Consider the following 15,046-nt stretch of genomic DNA (forward strand, 5'->3'; position numbering starts at 1 on the left):
AAGCAGCTGAAAAGAAGGATTTCAGCATGGCAGCCACCATACAGTAGTCACTGCAGTTATAATCTGTAACCTAGGAGACACATAGCTTTGTATAGGAGCTGCAGGCACAGGGCAATTGTAAAGTTGCTTCTTGTGCTACTACAGACGTATTGGAGCTAAGAAGCATTACTACTGAAGGGCACGTAGGCCATGTCTGCTCCTGTCCACTGGGGCAGCGCTCTCACCCACCCGACAGCTCATGTGCCTGTGGTTTTGATAAAGTTAGTTGAAAGAGCCTGTCACATGTCCTGTCACATGTCCTCACTAGACTGCTGCAGCAGTGGTGGCGGAAGCAGGAAGCTGGCGGAGTGACGTCAGGCCGGGACTGCGAGCTGCCAGCTGTGGACCCATGGAGAGAGCTGGAAGGCGAGTGACGGGCGGGATAGGAGCGGGGGGCAGGTAACGTGTGTCCTGGTGTCCGTACATAGCACACCTCTGTACACATACATAGTACTGTACCGTATACCGGTATACTCACCTCTGTACACATACATAGTACTGTATCATATACCGGTATACTGACCTCTGTACACATACATAGTACTGTACCGTATACCGGTATACTCACCTCTGTACACATACATAGTACTGTATCATATGCCGGTATACTCACCTCTGTACACATACATAGTACTGTATCATATACCGGTATACTGACCTCTGTACACATACATAGTACTGTACCGTATACCGGTATACTGACCTCTGTACACATACATAGTACTGTACCGTATACCGGTATACTGACCTCTGTACACATACATAGTACTGTACCGTATACCGGTATACTCACCTCTGTACACATACATAGTACTGTACCGTATACCGGTATACTCACCTCTGTACACATACATAGTACTGTACCGTATACCGGTATACTCACCTCTGTACACATACATAGTACTGTACCGTATACCGGTATACTCACCTCTGTACACATACATAGTACTGTACCGTATACCGGTATACTCACCTCTGTACACATACATAGTACTGTACCGTATACCGGTATACTCACCTCTGTACACATACATAGTACTGTACCGTATACCGGTATACTCACCTCTGTACACATACATAGTACTGTACCGTATACCGGTATACTCACCTCTGTACACATGCATAGTACTGTACCGTATACCGGTATACTCACCTCTGTACACATGCATAGTTCTGTATCGTATACCGGTATACTCACCTCTGTACACATACATAGTACTGTACCGTATACCGGTATACTGACCTCTGTACACATACATAGTACTGTACCGTATACCGGTATACTGACCTCTGTACACATACATAGTACTGTACCGTATACCGGTATACTGACCTCTGTACACATACATAGTACTGTACCGTATACCGGTATACTGACCTCTGTACACATACATAGTACTGTACCGTATACCGGTATACTGACCTCTGTACACATACATAGTACTGTACCGTATACCGGTATACTGACCTCTGTACACATACATAGTACTGTACCGTATACCGGTATACTGACCTCTGTACACATACATAGTACTGTACCGTATACCGGTATACTGACCTCTGTACACATACATAGTACTGTACCGTATACCGGTATACTGACCTCTGTACACATACATAGTACTGTACCGTATACCGGTATACTGACCTCTGTACACATACATAGTACTGTACCGTATACCGGTATACTGACCTCTGTACACATACATAGTACTGTACCGTATACCGGTATACTGACCTCTGTACACATACATAGTACTGTACCGTATACCGGTATACTCACCTCTGTACACATACATAATACTGTACTATATACCTGTATACACACACATACATAATACTGTACTATATACCTGTATACTCACATATATATAATACTGTACTATATACCTGTATACTCACATATACATAATACTGTACTATATACCTGTATACACACATATACATAATACTGTACTATATACCTGTATACTCACATATACATAATACTGTACTATATACCTGTATACTCACATATACATAATACTGTACTATTTACCTGTATACTCACATACATAATACTGTACTATATACCTGTATACTCACATATACATAATACTGTACTATATACCTGTATACTCACATATACATAATACTGTACTATTTACCTGTATACTCACATACATAATACTGTACTATATACCTGTATACTCACATATACATAATACTGTACTATATACCTGTATATACATAATACTGTACAATATACCTGTATACACACACATACATAATACTGTACAATATACCTGTATACTCAGATATACATAATACTGTACTATATACCTGTATACACACATATACATAATACTGTACTATATACCTGTATACTCACATGCATAGTACCGCAATATACTTCCGTATACTACACACGTACTTCTCTGTCTTTCACGTCACTGTGTGTATATGTGTATATATATATATATATATATTGTATGATGGGCGAACTTTATTGATGAGTGATCTCCAGCTGTTGGCAGTGGTCATGGCCGGAGGGTGGCAGCCATGTGGCTTATAATGACCCCTTGTAAGATGATCCAAATTACTGTTGGGTTGCACGCTGTTTCCTGGGAAGTGAGGTGCAAAGTGGAATGGACTCTTTCCAAATCTCATTTGCTAAAATACCACTGCGCTCTGCAAGGTATGATACAATTAAAAAGTTCAAGTTTTATTACAAAATAGATTCCAAGCTTAATCCAAAACGGAGTAAGGCCTCTTTCACACGGGCAAGATTTCCACGCGGGTGCAACGCGTGAGGTGAATGCATTGCACCCGCACTGAATCCGGACCCATTCATTTCTATAGGGGCTGTGTACATGAGTGGTGATTTTCACGCATCACTTGTGCGTTGCATGAAAATCGCAGCAAGCTCTATATTGTACGTTTTTCACGCAACGCAGGCCCCATAGAAGTGAATGGGGCTGTGTGTAAATCGCAAGCAAGTGCGGATGCGGTGGGATTTTCATGCACGGTTGCTAGGAGACGATCGGGATGGGGACCCGATCATTATTATTTTCCCTTATATCATGGTTATAAGAGAAAATAATAGCATTCTGAATACAGAATGCTTAGTACAATAGTGATGGAGGGGTTAAAAAATAAATACATTTTTTTTACTCGCCTCATCCACTTGTTCGCGCAGCGCGGCTTCTCTTCTGTCTTCTTCTTTGATGACCTGGGAGGAAAAGGACCTGTAGTGATGTCACTGCGCTCATCACATGGTCCATCACCATGGTGATGGCTCTTGTGATGGACCATGTGATGAGCGCAGTGACGTCACCACAGGTCCTTTTCCTCCCAGGTCATCAAAGAAGAAGACAGAAGAGAATCCGGTCTGCGCAAACAAGTGGATGAGATGAGTTCAATTTTTATTTTATTTTTTTAACCCCTCATCACTATTTTACTATGCATTCTGTATTAATAACCATGTTATAAGGGAAAATAATAAAATCTACACAACACCAAACCCAAACTTCTGTGAAGAAGTTCGGGTTTGGGTACCGAACATGTTGATTTTTCTCACGTGCGTGCAAACCGCAGTACAATGTTTTGCACTCGCGCTGAAAAATCGCTCATTTTCCCGCGACGCACCCGCATCCTATCCCGCCCAAATCCATGACGCCCGTGTGAAAGAGGCCTAATAGGAAACGATAGTAGTAATGTGACTAGATTCTGACGTTTTGGTCCTCTTGTCGGCCTTGGTCATAGAGTCACAGGGAGAAAAGTAGGTAGAGTGTGTGGAGTGCCTATGGGACAGCGGTATGGCGCCTGTAGCACTGGAGTGAGCTCCCTGCAGCTCCATTCTGCTATCGTGGAGATATTGGTGGAGTTTGTCATGGTGGACCCCTTTATTTCATGGATGCTAGCCATGTGAAGAGTCTGAAATAGGGCAAAATACTGATCATCCTCTGCTGGCCTAGATCAGGGCCGTGGAGTCGGAAATCAAAGGTTCTGACTCACTGTATGTTATTTCACTCCGACTCCTGCTCTGACTCCTTAAAAAGGACCTGTCACACCTCTCCTGACACGCCTGTTTTAATAGCTTCTTGCATTCCCCACATAATAACAATTCTGGAACATCTATTCTTATGTCTCTGTGTTGTGCCTTTCCTCTATTATTTCTACTAGAAGTTATGAATGAATTGCTAGCAGTCTGCAGTAAGGGTACAGAGGGGAGGTAACAAGATGGGGGGTGTACCTGCACAGTCTGACAATGGCAGCACTGATTGGATCGAGAGAGTCTGTGCAGGTACCCCCCTCCCCCCAACTGGTTACCTCCCCTCTGTACCCTTATTGCAGACTGCTAGTAAGGCTACTTTCACACCTGCGTTTAGGTCGGATCCGTCTGGTATGTGCCCAGACGGATCCGCACCTATAATGCAAACGCTTAGATCCGTTCAGAACGGATCCGTTTGCATTACCATGATAATGCAAACGGATCCGTTTTGATTTTACATTGAAAGTCAATGGGAGACGGATCCGTTTGAAAATTGAGCCATACTGTGTCAACTTCAAACGGATCCGTCCCCATTGACTTACATTGTAAGTCTGGACGGATCCGTTTGCCTCTGCACGGCCAGGCGGACAGCCGAACGCTGCAAGCTGCGTTCAGGTGTCCGCCTGCTGAGCGGAGCGGAGCGGAGGACAAACGGAGCCAGACTGATGCATTCTGAGCGGATCCGCATCCATTCAGAATGCATTAGGGCTGGACGGATCCGTTCGGGGCCGCTTGTGAGACCCTTCAAACGGAACTCACAAGCGGAGCCCCGAAGGCTACTTTCACACTAGCGTTCGGGGCTCCGCTTGTGAGACCCTTCAAACGGAACTCACAAGCGGAGCCCCGAACGCTAGTGTGAAAGTAGCCTAATTCATTTTTAACTTCTAGTAGAAATAATACAGGAACGGCACAACACAGAGACATAAGAATAGATGTTCCAGAATTGTTAGTACGTGGGGAATGCAAGAAGCTATTAAAACAGACGTGTCCGGAGGGGTGAAAGGTCCTCTTTAAAAAAAAAAAAAAGGCCAATAATTCACTAATAACAAATTCCCTGTAGTAAAGTGGTAACATTGGTAATCAGGATACTGATTAACCATGGTTGTTGGAATACAGTTACTAAAATTCCTGACATTTTCTACATTCCTACAGGTAAATATGTAATGCACTCTGCACTTAATAACTGGAGAACACTGTTGGCACATATTAATAATTGTAAGATATCTATGAAGTTAGAAAAGCTTTATATGTTTGTCCTAAACAATGCAGAGAATCATGTGCAAGTCTAAATGGGAATAAAAGAAACATGTAAGAAGTGAAGCTGCTATATTCAGTGCTCGTCACAAAAGGGTTGTCTGGGTATAAATGAGGCTGGGTTCACGTCACGTTTTTGTCATACGTTTAATGTAGACCAAACGTATACGTTAACGGACACCACAGAAAGATGCCATACTGTGGTCTCCGTCACATAGGGTTCCATTGTTTAAAAAAAATAATAATATATATATATATAGTACAGTTCTGTTTTGTTTTTTGAAGGAGTTTTGTGCATTCCGTATTTTGCGGAACGGAACAGCTGGCCCCTAATAGAAGAGTCCTATCCTTGTCTGTAATGCGGACAATAATAGGACATGTTCTATCATTTTGCGGAACGGACATACGGAATACACACAGAGTAACTTTTTTTGCGGACCCAATGAAATGAATGGTTCCACATACAGTCCGCAAAAAAAACTGAACAAACACGGAAATAAAATACGTTAGTGTGCATAAGCCCTAAGGGAGAGGGGAGAACACAGGAGAGATGAGAACTGATTTTCTATCTCCATTAGAACACCCTGCTTATGGCCCCTTTCAGATGAGCGAGTGTCACGCTCTGGACTCGCAGTGCAGCTCCCTTCCTGACCTCCCAGCGCTGCCGGGGTCGCATAGCATTATATTGATTTATGATGCTATGTAACCCTTAGGCCTCTTTCACACGGGCGTGTCCGGATTAAGTCCGGATGCATCCCGGTGCATTGCGGCAAACCTGCGCGAGTAGGAACGCAATTGCAGTCAGTTTTGACTGCGATTGCATTCCGATGTTCAGTTTTTATCGCGCGGGAGCAATGTGTTTTGCACGCGCGTGATGCAAAACCGACTGTGGTACCCAGACCCGAACTTCTTCACAGAAGTTCAGGTTTGGGTTAGTTGTAGTGTAGATTGTATTATTTCCCCTTATAACATGGTTATAAGGGAAAATAATAGCATTCTGAATACAGGATGCATAGTACAATAGGGCTGGAGGGGTTAAAAAAATAAATAAATAATTTAACTCACCTTAATCCACTTGTTCGCGCAGCCGGCATCTCTTCTGTCTTCATCTGTGAGCAATAGGACCTTTGATGACATCACTGCGTTCATCACATGGTCCATCAAAGATCCTATTGCTCACAGATAAAGACAGAAGAGATGCCGGCTGCGCGAACAAGTGGATTAAGGTGAGTTAAATTATTATTTTATTTTTTTTAACCCCTCCAGCCCTATTGTACTATGCATTCTGTATTCAGAATGCTATTATTTTCCCTTATAACCATGTTATAAGGGGAAATAATAATGATCGGGTCCCCATCCCGATCGTCACCTAGCAACCGTGCGTGAAAATCGCACCGCATCCGCACTTGCTTGCGGATGCTTGCGATTTTCACACAACCCCATTCATTTCTTTTTTTTTTTTTTCTTTATTTCTACTTTGTAAAAGTAACAAAATTATTGCATGTTGAATCACATACATTAGAAAATAATAGTCGGATCCATGCCGACTGACAATCATGGAGCACAATCCAACAATACACAACTTACCTCCTCATAGAAACTGATTAAATTAGTTTGGCATGACCGATCCCTCACGAAGCCATGCTGATATGGCGTTATCTGCTTATTTCCGTTAAGATGCTCTAATATAGCATCTCTCAGAAAACCTTCAAACAGTTTACCCACAACAGATGTTAAACTTACCGGCCTATAGTTTCCAGGCTCTGTTTTTGGACCCTTTTTGAATATTGGCACCACATATGCCATGCGCCAATCCTGTGGGACATTCCCTTTCAGTATAGAGTCTGCAAATATCAGAAATAAGGGTCTGGCTATGACATTACTTAATTCCTTTAGGATACGGGGGTGTATGCCATCCGGTCCTGGCGATATGTCTATTTTGATCTTTTTAAGTCGCTGTTGTACTTCTTCCTGGGTCAGACAGGACACTTTTAATGGCGAATTTATTTCAACATTCAGCATTTCATCTGACAGTTTATTTTCCTCAGTGAATACACTGGAGAAAAAAATATTTAACAGCTTTGCTTTCTCCTCGTCGCTCTCTGTGAATCCCCCCTCATTACTCTTTAAAGGGCCGACACCTTCAGATTTATACTTTTTAACATTTATATAATTGAAGAACATTTTAGGGTTAGTTATACTCTCTTTGGCAATTAATCTCTCGGTCTCTAGTTTGGCCGCTTTTATTTGTTTTTTACATGTTCTGTTTTTTTCCTTATAGTTTTTCAGTGCTTCCGTGCTACTCTCCTGTTTTAGTGATTTATATGCTTTCTTTTTGTCAATTATTGCTTTCTTTACAGTTCTGTTTATCCACATTGGTTTCTTTTTGTTCCTTAACCTTTTATTCCCATACGGTATGTACCTCTCACAATGAGATTTTAGGATGTTTTTAAAGATATTTCATTTTGTGGCTGTATTTTTATTTTTGAGGACTTTGTCCCAGTTAGTTAGGCCTATGGCCTCTCTTAGTTGGCTAAATTTAGCTTTTTTGAAGTTTGGTATTTTTGTTCCTCCGTGTAGAAACGCTCTTTTGAATGATAATTGGAAGGTTACTACTTTATGGTCACTATTTCCCAGGTGTCCCCCAACCTGCACGTCTGTTGTTCTGTCAGGTCTATTGGTTAATACTAAGTCCAGTATGGCCGTCCCTCTAGTCGGGTCCTGAACCAGTTGGGAGAGATAATTGTCTTTGGTCATTGCCAAGAATCTGGAATGTGGAATTATATACATAACAAACAAGTGTGAAACAACTGAAAATATGTCATATTCTAGGTTCTTCAAAGTAGCCACCTTTTGCTTTGATTACTGCTTTGCACACTCTTGGCATTCTCTTGATGAGCTTCAAGAGGTAGTCCCCTGAAATGGTTTTCACTTCACAGGTGTGCCCTGTCAGGTTTAATAAGTGGGATTTCTTGCCTTTATAAATGGGGTTGGGACCATCAGTGGCGTTGAGGAGAAGTCAGGTGGATACACAGCTGATAGTCCTACTGAATAGACTGTTAGAATTTGTATTATGGCAAGAAAAAAGCAGCTAAGTAAAGAAAAACGAGTTGCCATCATTACTTTAAGAAATGAAGGTTAGTCAGTCAGCCGAAAAATTGGGAAAACTTTGAAAGTAAGGGCTATTTGACCATGAAGGAGAGTGATGGGGTGCTGCGCCAGATGACCTGGCCTCCACAGTCACCGGACCTGAACCCAATCGAGATGGTTTGGGGTGAGCTGGACCGCAGAGTGAAGGCAAAAGGGCCAACAAGTGCTAAGCATCTCTGGGAACTCCTTCAAGACTGTTGGAAGACCATTTCAGGGGACTACCTCTTGAAGCTCATCAAGAGAATGCCAAGAGTGTGCAAAGCAGTAATCAAAGCAAAAGGTGGCTACTTTGAAGAACCTAGAATATGACATTTTCAGTTGTTTCACACTTGTTTGTTATGTATATAATTCCACATGTGTTAATTCATAGTTTTGATGCCTTCATAGTCATGAAAATAAAGAAAACTCTTTGAATGAGAAGGTGTGTTCAAACTTTTGGTCTGTACTGTATATAAACTTTTATAACTGCTCATAATGGTGAGGGGAGGTGGACTGTCGTGGGGTTGGTGGTCTGGGGCTGGCAATGGTAGCCTCCTGTCCTGTCGATTATCTGAGATGAAACTACGGGCCACAGGAAAGGATGCAGGGCGTAATTGTGGGGTGTGGAGAAAGGAAGGGTCTGAGGAGGAGGGGACCCAAGCATGTGCAGAGGTGGAGGGAGTTTGGAAAGAAGTTGAAGGAAAATACTGGGCAGGAGAAGAATAAAAGACAGAAGGGAACACATGCTCGGGAAGGGGGGTGTGAAGGGAAAGGTTGGCGGTACTGGTGTGGGGTGGGGGTTGGGGGCGGTGCATAATTTGCCATGACCCGTTCTCTAGCATGATCTTAAAAACGTCATTGAGTCCATCAAACTGATTATGCTTAGCCCATAATGGTAGTTTGGGCTGCGTTGAATCGCCGACTCCGCCCCCTCCCAGCGGCAAATCAAGTCAGCACTAAACTCCTTCTGATGTTCGGCAAAGCCTTCCAGAGCGTCTGAAACGACCTCTACAAGGTTCGCATAATCAGCTCGATTTGGCACACCGTATCTCTGCCCGCTCACCAGGGCTCTCAAATTTTGGCGAAAACCAAAGAGCCTCTGTTGAGCGGAGGGATCCGGTAGGGAACCCGGATTATCCTGAGCAGATGCATGAGGGACAGGAGGGCTGGCGCTGGCGATCTGTTTCGGTTCCGCATCAGGGGGTTGTTCAGGCTCCCGAGTGCTGCTGGCACTTATGTAGGAAAAAAAAAAAAGGAAAGTAAAGAATTGTCATTTAAATAAAACATCCATGTTCTATGCTATGTCTACCGTATACCATAGGGGGCTGGCCAAAACAGGGGAGCCAAACGCTCTGATGTCTCAGACAGCCCCTTACACTCAGACGGAGAGAACTGTTGTCCCTCTGACTGTAGGGGGCTGGCCAAAACAGTGGAGCCAAACGCTCCGCTGTCTCAGACAGCCCCTTACACTCAGATGGAGAGAACAGTTGTCCCTCTGACTGTAGGGGGCTGGCCAAAACAGGGGAGCCAAACGCTACCCTGTCTCAGACAGCCCCTTACACTCAGATGGAGAGAACTGTTGTCCCTCTGACTGTAGGGGGCTGGCCAAAACAAGGGAGCCAAACGCTACCCTGTCTCAGACAGCCCCTTTAAAAAAATTATTTTTACAGTCGTTAAAAATATTTACCTTTTTGGTGCCATTGTCTTTCGTAGGAACCCCAGGGCCACCGTATGAATGTATGTGGTCCCTGAGGTTCCTCCGGAGCCACTCAGGGCCTTGTTAAAATCCCTCCTGAAGCGGTCCCGGATAGATCGCCAACGTGTGGTAACCAGTTTGACTTGAGAAAAGAAAACATAAAAATTTAATTTTGCATGATGTAAGGAAAAGAACAATATTAATGTATTAAAATACATATTGTTGTACTTACCACATTTCTCCTGAGCCGCCGCATTTAGATCCCCCCCCAGGTCTCAAAAATTTGCAAACAGATGTCCCTCCAGAGCCGCTGGGTCAGATGATGATAAGCGTGGTGGTGGTTGGAGTGGTCCCATAATGATGGGCGTGCCTCCACCAGTTGGATGAGGAGCAGGTTATCTATGGTAGGAACCCCGAACTCCTCATCTTCCCTGGTGGACCCTCTGGAACCCTGAAAAAAAGGAAATACAAAATTAACTGTAAATCTTAATACAAAATGCAAATTAAAACTACTTAATCAAGACTTACATGTCTATGACCGCCACGCTCATTCCCGCGGAGACTCTGGAGGCGACTGGGGGATCCTCGCTGGCGGCTCTAGGTGCAGATTGCTGAAACATAAACAAAAAATGTTTTAACCAGATTCATAGAAAATCAATGCAGCACTCTTCTTTACGCAGTGTCTTTATTCACACACTTTACCCAGTGTCTTTACTCACATAGGCAACGTTTCAATCCCCTTCCGGGATCCTTCTCAAGCCAAGTGGGGATTGAAACGTTGCCTATTTTGTGTCACATGTGTGAGTAAAGACACTGGGCCAGATGTATCATTACTCTGACAGCTCACTCCACTTTAACATATGGCTAAAGTCAGTTTTAGCCAAGTCAGATTTATGATCGGCCCTTTAAGACTGTAATAAATGTGGTTTGACGGTAGCAGTTTATCCGTCAGTAAGCAGCTTTACAAAAGTCGCACGTTTTTATGAAAAAGTCGCATGTTCTATTAAAAAGTCTCATAAGATAAGCATGGTCCTCACTGGAGTGAAATTGGGACTTTTTTGCGACTTTTTTAAATAGTCCCAATAGTAAATCTGTCTAGAGATTCATTTACATAAGAAAACACGCCCACTTTCAGAAAACTGGCGAGCATAGTGCAGAGCAGAAAAAAGTCGCAAATTTGTGCGCAGTTTTAGCGTTTGGGACTTTTTTGGGACTTTTTCACTCCATTATTCTGACCTGAGCTAATGATAAATCTGGCCCACTGCGTTTTTTTACAAGAAGAGTGCTGCGTTGATTTTCTATGAATATACAAGCCTGTTGTCAAAGGCGAGACGCTTGCTTGGTCCACCTCCCCTGGACGCCGGCGAGTCCACCACTGGTGAGCGAGCCCAGGCAGGTGAGCCGGCCACATCCAGAGAGCCCTCCGCTGATGAAGATGACGAAATCTATAATAAGAGCACATACTGATTAATGCAACGAATCAACCATTACAAACTCCAAGCGTTGATTTTATACTTACCGGCCACTGAATACGACAGCGCCTTCTGGGTGGGTATCTCCAATCAATGGTTTGTTTCTTTGACATCTATACACGACAGAGTACCAGACAAAATGCAGATAACATTAAAGGAACTGGTTTAGAGCACTATTTCCACATATATCAACAAAATGTTTTTTTTTTTTTTTACTTTTTAAAAGATATATTGGTGCTTGCCCACCTAAGAACTTTCCAGAAGTTTTTTTTTTGAACGACCCTAATAATAAAATGATAAAACAAATTAATCCGACAGGAGCCATAATCCCCCCAAGTGCCATAATCACCCCCAGAGACATCAGCCCCCCACAGTGCCATCAGCCCCCCCAGTTCCAAACAACCTTCTCACAGTGTCCTCAGCCCCCCCAATGCCAGCAGCCCCCACAGTTCTAGCCACACACACCCCCGCAGTGCCAGCAGACCCCCAATTCCAACCACACACACCCCCTAGTGCCAGAAGCCCCCACAGTTCCAGCCACAAACACCCCCCGCAGTGCCAGCAGACCCCACAGTTCCAGCCACAAAAAACCCCTGCAGTTGCCAGAAGACCCCCCACAGTTTCAGCAACAAAAACCCCCGCAGTGCCAGCAGACCCCACAGTTCCAGCCACCCCCCCACCAGTGCCAGCAGACCCCCCAATTCCAGCCACACACACCCCCTAGTGCCAGAAGACCCCACAGTTCCAGCCACAAACACCCCCGCAGTGCCAGCAGACCCCACAGTTCCAGCCACCCCCCACCAGTGCCAGCAGACCCCCCAATTCCAGCCACACACACACCCCCTAGTGCCAGAATCCCCCACAGTTCCAGCCACCCCCCACCAGTGCCAGCAGCCCCCACTGTTCCAGACACACACACACACCCCTTCCCAAGTGCCAGCAGCCCCCCTCCCTCCAGAGAAAGATAGATAGATAGATAGATAGATAGATAGAAAAAAAGAAAGATAGACAAACAGACAAAACTTCATATACAGGAAATTACTGGGCATGCGCAGAGATGTGAACGGTTTCAAACCGATCCGTGTCAAAGCGGAGCCAGGACAAACGGATCCGTCCCCATTGACTTCAATAGTGAGTCCGGACGGATCCGTTTGGCTCTGCATCGTCAGGCGGACACCAAAACGCTGCAAGCAGCGTTTTGGTGTCTTCCTCAAAAGCGGAACGGAGACCAAACGCAGCCAAACTGATGCATTCTGAACGGATCCTTATCCATTCAGAATGCATTGAGGCTGAACTGATCCGTTTTGAACCGTTTGTGAGAGCCCTGAACGGATTTCACAAACTGAATTCAAAACGCAGGTGTGAAAGTAGCCTTAGTGGAAAACCACTGTAAAGGGATTCTGTCACCTCTTTTTACCCTATAGAGATGCGGACATGCACGGTTAGATCGCCGCTAGCATGTCCGCAATATACCTGTCCCATATCTGTGAGTGGTTTTATTGAGTGTAAAAAATGATTTTATATATATATATATATGTAAATCGGCCGGGTATGGAGCCCAAAGGGGCTGTACTAACCATTCTGGAGCCCAGCCCCGCCTGTATCCAGGAATCTCCTCCTTGCTCACAAAGTCAGATCGCCGTAATCGCACGGTGCGCAAGCTCGCGCATGTGCAGTTCCTTCCCTGAGGCTGATGCCAGCACAGGGAAGGAACTCTATGCCGGCACTGCGCATGCACGAGCTTGCGCACCGCGAGATTATGGCGATCTGACTTCGTGAGCAAGGAGGAGATTCCTGGTTACAGGCGGTGCTGGGCTCCTCCACAGTGGCGTGGCTGGGCTCCAGAATGGTTAGTACAGCCCCTTGGGCTCCTTACCGGGCTGATTTACATATATATATATATATATATATATATATATATATAATCATTTTTTACACTCAATAAAACCACTCACAGATATGGGACAGGTATATTGCGGACATGCTAGCGGCGATCTAACCGTGCATGTCCGCATCTCTATAGGGTAAAAAGAGGTGACAGAATCCCTTTAAAACTTGAGAGCGATCTTGGCTTCGGTTCCAACTAGTATCTCACACGCGAATTTGTGAATAATTTACTTCGGCTCATCGGAGCCCATTAATTCTAATACTGTACGGTATTATTCAGAAGCTTTGAAGGAAGCGACTTCAGATTAAGGCCTCCTGCACACGACGTGTGCACCCTGTGGCCATGCTGCGGCCTGAAAATTGCGGGCCGCCATGCACGAACACCGACCGTGGGGCAGTCGCAGCGGATCGTTGACCCATTCACTTTAATGGGTCAGCGATCTGCCCGTTCCGCAAAAAGATAGGACATGTTCTATCTTTTTGCGGAACGGAAGTATGGGACGAAACTCCACGGAAGCACTCCGTAGTGCTTCCGTAGGGTTCCGTTCCGTGCTTTCGTTCCGCATCTCCGGATTTGCAGACCCATTGAAGTGAATGGGTCCGCATCCGTGATGCAAAATGCCCACAGAACGGCGCCCGTGTATTGCGGACCGCATTTATGGCAACGGGCAGCGAGGCATAATAGTCCAAAGCTCGTTTTCACTAAACTCTAATCAATATGATGCTATGTGAAGTTCAGGACGGGAGCTGCGCTGCTAGTATAAGGGACAGGAGAGGCGAGAACTGATTTTATAACTCCACTAGAATATTAAAGGGAACCTGCCACCTGGATTTTGTGCATAGAGCTGGGGACATGAGCTGCTAGATGGCCACTAGCACATCTGCAAATACCCAGCCCCCATAGCTCTGTGTGCTTTTATTGTGTTAAAAAAACGTTTTGAGCATATGCAAATGAACCTGATATGTGTCCTGTATCCGGAGATGAGTCCAGCGGAAAGGAGCCCAGCACCGCCCCGCGTCCTCCGAATCTCCTCCTTGCTGGCAGACGTCACAGAGCTGGAGCGGGGTGGTGCTGGGCTCCTTTCCGCTGGACTCATCTCCGGATACAGGACTCATATCAGGTTCATTTGCATATTGATCAAAACGTTTTTTTAACACAATAAAAGCGCAGAGAGCTATGGGGACTGGGGATTGCGGATGTGCTAGCGGCCATCTAGCAGCCCATGTCCCCAGCTCTATACACTAAATCCTGGGGACAGGTTTCCTTTAATAGCAAATAATATCTTTTTTAACCTGGAGTTGTTACATTTCTACCGACTCCACAGCTTTAGGCCTCTTTCACACTACCGTATGGCTATTTCAGTGTTTTGCGGTCCGTTTTTTCACGGATCCGCTGTTCTGTTTTTTGTTTCCGTTGTGGTTCCGTTTTTCCGTATATACGGCATATACAGTATACAGTAATTACATAGAACAAATTTGGGCTGGGCATAACATTTTCAATAGATGGTTCCTCATGGAACGGATACGGGAGACATA

At 44.7% G+C, this 15,046-nt stretch overlaps 1 protein-coding gene across 1 annotated transcript in view; it reads left to right on the forward strand.

The window, feature by feature from the left end:
- The first annotated feature begins 333 nt into the window (after nucleotides 1-333).
- The window catches only part of NIPA2 (NIPA magnesium transporter 2), a 32,549-nt gene continuing 17,836 nt past the window's right edge, over nucleotides 334-15,046 (forward strand). Inside the window, 1 exon segment of the mRNA XM_040425139.1 lies at nucleotides 334-438. The gene's annotated coding sequence lies outside the window, so the exon portion shown is untranslated.

The sequence above is a fragment of the Bufo bufo genome, chromosome 3 (genome assembly GCF_905171765.1).
Source record: "Bufo bufo chromosome 3, aBufBuf1.1, whole genome shotgun sequence".
Taxonomy (NCBI): Eukaryota; Metazoa; Chordata; class Amphibia; order Anura; family Bufonidae; genus Bufo; species Bufo bufo.